The following is an 11,485-nucleotide window of genomic DNA, read 5'->3' as shown; positions in this document are numbered from 1 at the left end:
CAATCACAGAATGGTGTTTTTGTGTTAAATTTATTTACTCATTAGTAACCTGAACTAAGTAACCATGAAAACTGTTTGGATCATGTGTGGACGGTGAGTTGTCAGCTTTTTGTTGCAGCTAATGGAGATCCTAATAAAGATAAGTGACAGTGTTTTGTAGGTTTTTTTTTTGTTTGTTTGTTTTTAATGTTAGCAAGATTATTTAAAATAAAGTTGAAATTTTCTTCAAATCACCACACAAATAGACACATGAGCAGAGCTTAAGTGAGTAGCAAAAGTTCAGATTAAACAAAGATCTTGCTGTTTTGTGCCAACAACCAGCATTAGCAATGTGGTTTGCCAGTTCACTGCAGGCATGTACATGTACATACGAATGAACTAAAACCAACCTTTATTTTTAACATAGTGATTTGTGCACGTTTATCTGAGAAACAGCAGAAATAAGCTTCATTTTGACAGCACATGTAACCTGGGGGGAATTATCAGAGCCTGTCATACTTGACAAGTTTTATGAAACTTTATGTAACCTGCATCTGATTCCTAGCATGAAGCATAATGCAAAATCTTCTCACTAAAACCTATGTAGTTTAATGGACCTTAACTCAGTGGTTGCAACATTTGGATTTGTTCTGTTTCTTTTATATTTTGTGACAGGATGGGTACTTAATCTGAATCCATCCCCTATAATAAATCAAACATCAAATCAAAATTACACAAAAATGAAGTAAAATGGTTAAAATTAATTAGGTAATTTTTATGGCAAACTGAGACTTGTGCGGCCCGCTTTGACATGTAATGGATATGACTAAAAATGTATTAAAGCAGTAATTTTTTATGTTCATCACAGGAGTACTATGGAATTCTTGAAAGTAAAACGTAACATAAAAGTGAAGTATTGTATCAGTGAAGGGTGAATGTAAAGTTTATATGTAAATTTTGAAAACCATTATAAATGAAGAATATCATCAATCACTATGTGGTAAATCAAAGTAAAACTAGTTGGAGCACATCTTTAACCCATGTGTCAGTCATGAAGAGGAAAACATTAAGTGTGATGATCTTGCTGGTACTTCCAGATTCCAAAGATGCTGTGTTCTGGATCTAATAATAAATTTTGACTACACCCTCAAATAATTTTCACAGCAGCTGAGCACTAACAAATGCTAAAACAAGTTTAAGTGCAGAAGCACACGCTGACTGATGCTCAGAGGTTGTTGGAAGTGCTGTGTGTTCCAGGAGGAAGAGTTCAAGGTTGGTAAGTGGGATCTACCCAGAAACTGCCACACTTTGCAAGAAGTAGTATTGTTTATTTGCATGCTGGTACATATTCACATAAATGTGATTTTATTATAAATTTACAGGTGAGTAAGATAACTTTTTTAGTTGAATTAACATGATGCATCTTTTTTAAGGTTTGACACATGGATCATAAGCTGATCTTCTTTGTGCTTGCAGGTTAGTGCTGTTTGTTTGATCCAGATTTGGATTTTTATTTGAAGTAGATGAGTTTGATTCCTGTAGTACCATTGGTTAGAACGCACTTTTAGAGACTATAAAAAATTAAAAATGTATTATGTAAAAACGCATAAACTATCTTTAATTCAAGGTTTAAGTGCACAATGCTCCAAGTGAGTGGATCTTATGCAGTTACTTTTTCAAATATTGATATTTTTACTATCAACATTTAAACCATTTGTTAAAAAAAAAGAAAAAAAAAAAAAAAAAGAATCTAGATACTAGGATGGACTCCTATCAAAATATCTGAAAAATCAACATGTCTCCACTTTTCTGGATTATACTGAAAGGCTTAAAAGGCTGGAATTGATCAACTGAAATGAAGTTGACATGAAAAAGGACAAATGAACTAGTTTTTTTCCGTTGTCACACAATAACAGGCAAAAATCACACCTGTTTGACAGGAAGCTTTTAACTAACTTTGTCTGATTTGCAGTTGTAGATAACTGAATGAAGGGAGAGGAACTTAAATATAATTCCCCCAAAAGTCATTTTGTATTGATGAATATTTATTTGTTGATTGATTGATGTATTTATTCATTACTGCTCTTAACTAAACTGAACTCTAAATACTGCTTTACAAAGACAGACTGAAACCTAATCTCATTAATTGTTATGTACTGGTGATTAAATGCAACAGGTTTCACTAAGCATTCAGTGTTTCTTTAGATGATAATTGTGGTAAAGCATGACACAACACAAGTATTAATAAAAATAAACTAAATTAAAAGGGAAAAAGAAAACCTGAGTATCTTTTCTTTTAGCAGCAGTGATCAGTGTTGCCTTCGCCCAGACCCGTCAGTACTACTTTGTAAACACATATCTGAACTGGATTAGTGCTCAGAGTTTCTGCAGACGTGACTTCACCGACCTGGCAACCATTGAAAACACAGCAGATGTTAATGCTGTTAATGGGGCCACACAAAGCTACACAGGTGAGTTTTAGATAGTAAATTTATAAACAAATAATATACAGTGCTGTATGTATGTAAGAAATGTACCTTGTCCAGACACCAACAGGCAACATAAAAGTGTTATTAAAGCGTGTCATTAATCAGATTAAATCAATTAATGCTGTTCACATTGTTACAACAGTATAATAATAAAATATAATAGAAGAGCGGATGTTACTATATTTAGGTAAATAGCTACTTTTATAATGCTGCAGCTCAGTTACAGTTTAGGAGAAGTAACTAGTAATTATACCTAATTAAGTGTTTAAAGCAACATGCCCAACGCAGTTGTTAATTTAGAAAGCAATGAAACATAATAATTGAACTACACAGACTAATATTACATGCAATCAATATTTGCCTTTTTGTGTCAATACTAGTATGAACAACTTTTTTTTTAACAGGAAAGGCTTGGATAGGTCTCTATGATGACTTGATAAACAGTTGGAGATGGTCCCTAAATGACAGCAGCTTCTATGGTGAAGCAGGGACAACATTTAGAAACTGGAATTTTTATGAGCCAAACAATTATCATGGTCAAGAGTACTGTGTTGAACGATATTACAGTGGAGAATGGAATGACAATAATTGTGGCTACAAACAACGTTTTGTGTGCTACAACGGTGAGTTTTTATGCTGTTTGAACTTACTAAACAAACCATTAGAACTCTATTTCAAGTCTGTTCTAATATCATCTATTATTTCTGTTAAACATGTATTTGCAGGTACAGTAAATGGCACGCCATCCTTTGTTCTCAGTAGCACAACAATGAATTGGACTGATGCTCAGACATTCTGCAGAAAGAATTATGTTGATCTAGCCAGGTACAGTCAACACTAAGGATGAACTGGTGTACATGATGTACGACTGGACATGTTTTAATGCATTCTGTTGATGAAATGAAGCTCATCAGAAAGAACACTGTTACAATGTGACCATCATTGTTTTTACTGTTTTATCTGTTTCTACTTTTTATTAAGATCTTTTTATGAATCTTTTGTTATTTTATTTTCCATACAAGTTGTTTATCTTTGTCTGGAATTGTACACATGCCTAAATCTGCAGCATATCACACATGTACGTGTAAACCTTGTTTATTAGTTAACAGCAAAGTTGTTGAATAAAGTTCCCCTCATGTTTCAGAGATTGTTTAAATATGTTAGCAGATCCTTAAATGGATAGAGTCTACATTATGTCAAACAATTATAAAAGTCATATTGTAGTGGATTTGTTTTGTGTATGTTGTTACTCATGAGTTGATCTTGAAGTTAATGGTCTGTAACCTATATACTGTACTTATAAGTTAATATGGTGTTCTTTTTTACAGTATAAGGAATCAAACAGAGAATAACATCGTCATCAAAAACCTGGTAGGCTTAAACACTGTCTGGATTGGCCTGTATCGCCAGAAATTGTGGTCTGATGGCAGCAACTCTCTCTTCATGAACTGGGATACTGGTAGACCAAACTCTGATGGAGCGCGGTGTGTTGCCACATCATTCAGTAATTCGGGAAAATGGTCGGATGAAGATTGTACCCAAACGTTCCCATTCATCTGTTACAATAAAAGTAATGTATCTACTCTTTTATTTACTGTTTAAGTTTTCATTAAAGCAGTTTAAATAGATTTATTTAGAAAAATCACTTACAAACACTGGGAATTCAGGTTTTTAGTATAACAAAATATAAAAGTGTTTTAATAACAGAAAGTTATGTAAATGGGAAAGACTTAAAAGAAAAATAACATCAGATAATGTTTTAATAAAATTACAGTTCTATTGCAAAACCTACATGTTGTTAATTTACAGCATTTACCATTTCTTTTGTGTGAATGTTATCCATCCATAAAATAACCACGGAAATTATGTTATATAAATAATACTATTAATAATGATAAAGCATAACCACGTGAAAGGAACGCTTAAAAATAGTACAAAATGATTCACTTTGCTATAGTTAAGAAAAGAAAATATGTCACAACGTTGGGAACCATGTGAAAATTTGAAGGAGAAAATTAGTCAGATTTTGTTGCTATGTAAGCAGTAAGTGTCGTCTTGAGTTTGATGTCTTGTTAATGTACTGCTTGATGTAACAAAAAGTTGTATTATAGCTTAAAAAACACACACTGCATCACAGTTTCAGTGAATTACTGTTATACAGTAAGTTGCCATCTTTGTCAGAATTTCACCAAACACAGGTTCAGGTTTTTTTTGTTTTTTTTTTAATGGCAAACACTTTCATCTTCAGAAAACAAACAACGTGAATATCATATATTGGTATTAATGAAACATCTAAGCACTGTTTTTGAGATAACATGTTTGTGGTCAGATTTTACTAACCAATTTACAGCAGTTGTATTTGGAATATGTTTCATTTCTTAGGATATGGGATAACATAAATGTCAACATTTTAGTAAATTGCAATGTTTACTATTCCTAAATTGATGGTGCATCAATCTGTCAGTTAAAAAAAAAAACACATGTATATAAAGCACACACTCTGTGAGAGATGCTAATGATTTGCTAATATGTCACTTTGAAGATTCTTTGGATTATTCTGAAAAATCTCTGAGAGTTATGATTCCAGGCATAGAAATTGTGGCCCAAATTATTTTCGAAGATTGTTTTTGCAAAATCACCTCCTTATTTTATCTATTATCTAGCTCCCAAGAATGCAGAAAACCTTCGACCAGCAGCACAAGACGAGACCAGTATCACTCTGCAGTGGAGTAAAATCAACAACAATGTCAGCTTTGTTCTCCAGTTTAATGGTACAGAGACAAACATCACTGCACCAGATGGAGATGGACCAGTAACTCACACAGTCTCATCTCTCACTGCTGGGACTGAATACACATTCACTCTCTTCTCTGTGTTTAAAAACATTAGAAGCAGTGGACTACAACTTACTGCTGCTACTGGTATGAAATTCAATTTAATACTTTGTTTTTATTTTGGATCGTCAGTGTTTTTTAACAGCAGCCACTTTCATCTTCAGAAGAAATACAACTCGAAAAACAGATGTTAGGTAGTCATAAAATATCTAAGCACTGTTTTTGAGATATCATGTTTTGTGGTCAGATTTACCTAATTTACATCAATTGTATTTGGAATAAATTGGATTTGTTAGGGTATGGAATAACATAAATGTCAACATTTTAGGTAATTGTAAACTTTACTATTTCTAAATTGATGGTGCATCAATCTGTCAGTTTTTATAAGCAAAACAAAAAAACACATGTATATAAAGCACACACTCTGTGAGAGATGCTAATGATTTGCTAATATATGACTTTGACGATTCCTTTAATTATTCTGAAAATTCTCTGAGAGTTATGATTCCAGGCATAGAAATTTAATGTGGCCCAAATTATTTTCCAAGATATTTTTTCCAACATCACCTCTTTATTTTATCTATTATCTAGCTCCCAAGAATGCAGAAAACCTCAGACCAGCAGCACAAAATGAGACCAGTATCACTCTGCAGTGGAGTAAAGTCAACTACAATGTTAGCTTTGTTCTCCAGTTTAATGGTACAGAGACAAACATCACTGCACCAGATGGAGATGGACCAGTAACTCACACAGTCTCATCTCTCACTGCTGGGACTGAATACACATTCACTCTGTTCTCTGTGTTTGAGAACATTAGAAGCAGTGGACTACAACTCACAGCTGTTACTAGTATGAAATTCAATTTAATACTTTGTTTTTATTTTGGATCCTTAGTTTTGTTTTTAACAGCAACCATTTTCAACTTCAGAAAACAACTCGAAAAACATATGTTAGGTAGTCATAAAGTATCTAAGCACTGTTTTTGAGATAACATGTGTTTTGGTCAAATTTACCTAATTTACATCAGTTGTATTTCGAAAAAAAATTGGATTTGTTAGGGTATGGAATGACATAAATGTCAACATTTTAGGTCATTGAAAACTTTACTATTTCTAAATTGATGGTAGGCACCTCAGTCAGTTTTAAATAAATAAAGCATGTATACAAAGCACACACTCTGTGAGAGATGCTAATGATTTGTTAATATGTCACATTGAAGATTCCTTGGATCGTCTGAAAATGTTCTGAGAGTTCTGATTTCAGGCATACAGATTTAGAGTGGCCCAAATTATTTTCCAAGATTGTATTCACATCAACTCTTTCTTTCATCTCTGTCCTAGCTCCCAAGAATGCAGAAAACCTCAGACCAGCAGCACCAAATGAGACCAGTATCACTCTGCAGTGGAGTAAAGTCAACAACAATGTTAGCTTTGTTCTCCAGTTTAATGGTACAGAGACAAACATCACTGCACCAGATGGAGATGGACCAGTTCCTTACACAGTCTCATGTCTCGCTGCTGGAACTGAATACACATTCACTCTCTTCTCTGTGTTTGAGAACATTAGAAGCAGTGGACTACAACTTACAGCTGTTACTGGTATGAAATTTATTTTATTACTTTGTTTTAATTTTGGATCATAAGTTTTTGTTTTTTTTTAACTGCAAACACTTTCATCTTGAGAAAAAATACAACTCAAATAACATATGTTAGGTAGTCATAAAATATCTAAGCACTGTTTTTGAGATAACATGTGCGGTGGTCAGATTTACCTAATTTACAGCAGTTGTATTTGGAATAAATTGGATTTGTTGGGGTATGGAATAACATAAATGTCAACATTTTAGGTAAATCAAAACTTTACTATTTCTAAATTGATGGTAGAGACGTCAGTCAGTTTTAAATAAACAAAACATGTATATAAAGCACACACTAAGTACGATATGCAAATGATTTGCTAATATGTCACATTGAAGATTCCTTGGATCATTCTGAAAATGTTCTGAGAGTTCTGATTTAAGGCATACAAATTTAATGTGGCCTAAATTATTTTCCAGAATTGTATTCACATCAACTCTTTCTTTTATCTCTGTCCTAGCTCCCAAGAATGCTGAAAACCTCAGACCAGAAGCACAAAATGAGACCAGTATCACTCTGCAGTGGAGTAAAGTCAACAACAATGTTAGCTTTGTTCTCCAGTTTAATGGTACAGAGACAAACATCACTGCACCAGATGGAGATGGACCAGTAACTTACACAGTCTCATCTCTCACTGCTGGGACTGAATACACATTCACTCTCTTCTCTGTGTTTGAGAACATTAGAAGCAGTGGACTACAACTTACAGCTGTTACTGGTATGAAATTTATTTTATTACTTTGTTTTACTTTGGATCAGCAGGTTTTTTGTTTGTTTTTGTTTTTTTTAACAGCGAACACTTTCATCTTCAGAAAACAAACAACTCGAATAATGTATGTTAGGTAGTCATAAAATATCTAAGCACTGTTTTTTAGATCTCATGTTTTGTGGTCAGATTTACCTAATTTACAGCAGTTGTATTTGGAATAAATTGGATTTGTTAGGGTATGGAATAACATAAATGTCAACATTTTAGGTAATTGTAAACTTTACTATTTCTAAATTGATGGTGCATCAATCTGTCAGTTTTTAAAAACAAAACAAAAAAACACATGTATGTAAAGCACACACTCTGTGAGAGATGATGATAATTTGCTAATATGTCACTTTGAAGATTCCTTTGATTATTCTGAAAATTCTTTAAGAGTTATATTTCCGGGCATACAAATGTAATGTGACACAATTTATTTTCCAAGATTGTTTTTCCAAAATCATCTCTTTATTTTATCTATTATCTAGCTTCCAAGAATGCAGAAAACCTCAGACCAGCATCACAAAATGAGACCAGTATCACTCTGCAGTGGAGTAAAGTCAACAACAATGTTAGCTTTGTTCTCCAGTTTAATGGTACAGAGACAAACATCACTGCACCAGATGGAGATGGACCAGTAACTCACACAGTCTCATCTCTAACTGCTGGGACTGAATACACATTCACTCTCTTCTCTGTGTTTGAAAACATTAGAAGCAGTGGACTACAACTTACGGCTGTTACTGGTATGAAATTTATTTTATTACGTTGTTTTAATTTTGGATCATCAGTTTTTGTGTTTTACTGCAAACACTTTCATCTTGAGAAAAATACAACTCGAATAACATATGTTAGGTAGTCATAAAATATCTAAGCACTGTTTTTTAGATATCATGTTTTGTGGTCAGATTTATCTAATTTACAGCAGTTGTATTTGGAATAACTTAAATTTGTTAGGGTATGGAATAACATAAATGTCAACATTTTAAGTAATTGCAACCTTTACTATTTCTAAATTGATGGTAGGCACCTCAGTCAGTTTTAAATAAATAAAGCATGTATACAAAGCACACACTCTGTGAGAGATGCTAATGATTTGTTAATATGTCACATTGAAGATTCCCTGGATCGTTCTGAAAATGTTCTGAGAGTTCTGATTTCAGGCATACAGATTTAGAGTGGCCCAAATTATTTTCCAAGATTGTATTCACATCAACTCTTTCTTTCATCTCTGTCCTAGCTCCCAAGAATGCAGAAAACCTCAGACCAGCAGCACAAAATGAGACCAGTATCACTCTGCAGTGGAGTAAAGTCAACAACAATGTTAGCTTTGTTCTCCAGTTTAATGGTACAGAGACAAACATCACTGCACCAGATGGAGATGGACCAGTTCCTTACACAGTCTCATCTCTCGCTGCTGGAACTGAATACACATTCACTCTCTTCTCTGTGTTTGAGAACTTTAGAAGCAGTGGACTACAACTTACTGCTGTTACTGGTATGAAATTTATTTTATTACTTTGTTTTAATTTTGGATCATCAGTTTTTGTTTTTTTTTAACTGCAAACACTTTCATCTTGAGAAAAAATACAACTCAAATAACATATGTTAGGTAGTCATAAAATATCTAAGCACTGTTTTTGAGATAACATGTGCTGTGGTCAGATTTACCTAATTTACAGCAGTTGTATTTGGAATAAATTGGATTTGTTGGGGTATGGAATAACATAAATGTCAACATTTTAGGTAAATCAAAACTTTACTATTTCTAAATTGATGGTAGAGACGTCAGTCAGTTTTAAATAAACAAAACATGTATATAAAGCACACACTCAGTACGATATGCTAATGATTTGCTACTGTGTCATTTTGAAGATTCCTTGAATCATTATGAAATGTTCTGAGAGTTGTGATTTCAGGCATACAGATTTAGTGTGGCCCAAATTATTTTCCAAGATTGTATTCACATCAACACTTTCTTTTTTCTCTGTCCTAGCTCCCAAGAATGCAGAAAACCTCAGACCAGCAACACAAAATGAGACCAGTATCACTCTGCAGTGGAGTAAAGTCAACAACAATGTTAGCTTTGTCCTCCAGTTTAATGGTACAGAGACAAACATCACTGCACCAGATGGAGATGGACCAGTAACTTACACAGTCTCATCTCTCACTGCTGGGACTGAAAACACATTCACTCTCTTCTCTGTGTTTGAGAACATTAGAAGCAGTGGACTACAACTTACAGCTGTTACTGGTATGAAATTCAATTTAATACTTTGTTTTTATTTTGGATCATTAGTATTTTTTTTAACATCAAACACTCGCATCTTCAGAAAAAAAAAAACATTAATATTACATGTTAGGAATTAATGGAATATCTAATCATTGTTTTTGAGACAACATGTTTGTGGTCAGATGATACTAACCAATTTACATCAGTTGTATTTGGAATATCTTTCATTCATTAGGATATGGTATAGCATAAATGTCAACATTTTAGTAAATTGCAATCTTTACTATTCCTAAATTAATGGTGCATCAATCTGTCAGTTAAAAAAAAACACATGTATATAAAGCACACACTCTGTGAGAGATGCTAATGATTTGCTAATATATGACTTTGACGATTCCTTTAATTATTCTGAAAATTCTCTGAGAGTTATGATTCCAGGCATAGAAATTTAATGTGGCCCAAATTATTTTCCAAGATATTTTTTCCAACATCACCTCTTTATTTTATCTATTATCTAGCTCCCAAGAATGCAGAAAACCTCAGACCAGCAGCACAAAATGAGACCAGTATCACTCTGCAGTGGAGTAAAGTCAACTACAATGTTAGCTTTGTTCTCCAGTTTAATGGTACAGAGACAAACATCACTGCACCAGATGGAGATGGACCAGTAACTCACACAGTCTCATCTCTCACTGCTGGGACTGAATACACATTCACTTTGTTCTCTGTGTTTGAGAACATTAGAAGCAGTGGACTACAACTCACAGCTGTTACTAGTATGAAATTCAATTTAATACTTTGTTTTTATTTTGGATCCTTAGTTTTGTTTTTAACAGCAACCATTTTCAACTTCAGAAAACAACTCGAAAAACATATGTTAGGTAGTCATAAAGTATCTAAGCACTGTTTTTGAGATAACATGTGTTTTGGTCAAATTTACCTAATTTACATCAGTTGTATTTCGAAAAAAAATTGGATTTGTTAGGGTATGGAATGACATAAATGTCAACATTTTAGGTCATTGAAAACTTTACTATTTCTAAATTGATGGTAGGCACCTCAGTCAGTTTTAAATAAATAAAGCATGTATACAAAGCACACACTCTGTGAGAGATGCTAATGATTTGTTAATATGTCACATTGAAGATTCCTTGGATCGTTCTGAAAATGTTCTGAGAGTTCTGATTTCAGGCATACAGATTTAGAGTGGCCCAAATTATTTTCCAAGATTGTATTCACATCAACTCTTTCTTTCATCTCTGTCCTAGCTCCCAAGAATGCAGAAAACCTCAGACCAGCAGCACAAAATGAGACCAGTATCACTCTGCAGTGGAGTAAAGTCAACAACAATGTTAGCTTTGTTCTCCAGTTTAATGGTACAGAGACAAACATCACTGCACCAGATGGAGATGGACCAGTTCCTTACACAGTCTCATCTCTCGCTGCTGGAACTGAATACACATTCACTCTCTTCTCTGTGTTTGAGAACTTTAGAAGCAGTGGACTACAACTTACTGCTGTTACTGGTATGAAATTTATTTTATTACTTTGTTTTAATTTTG

The 11,485-nt window shown here is 33.6% G+C and overlaps 1 long non-coding RNA gene across 1 annotated transcript; it reads left to right on the top strand.

The window, feature by feature from the left end:
- Positions 1-5,356: 5,356 nt before the first annotated feature.
- Positions 5,357-7,507, top strand: LOC121639934. The gene is made up of 3 exons (XR_006010280.1): positions 5,357-5,389; positions 6,643-6,900; positions 7,400-7,507. It is a non-coding gene; the product is annotated as an uncharacterized LOC121639934 (long non-coding RNA).
- The last annotated feature ends 3,978 nt before the right edge of the window (positions 7,508-11,485 follow it).

Source organism: Melanotaenia boesemani, chromosome 5 (assembly GCF_017639745.1).
Source record: "Melanotaenia boesemani isolate fMelBoe1 chromosome 5, fMelBoe1.pri, whole genome shotgun sequence".
Lineage (NCBI taxonomy): Eukaryota > Metazoa > Chordata > Actinopteri > Atheriniformes > Melanotaeniidae > Melanotaenia > Melanotaenia boesemani.
The sequence above is the reverse complement of the archived record's forward strand: the minus strand, read 5'-3'. Positions and strand labels throughout refer to the sequence as shown.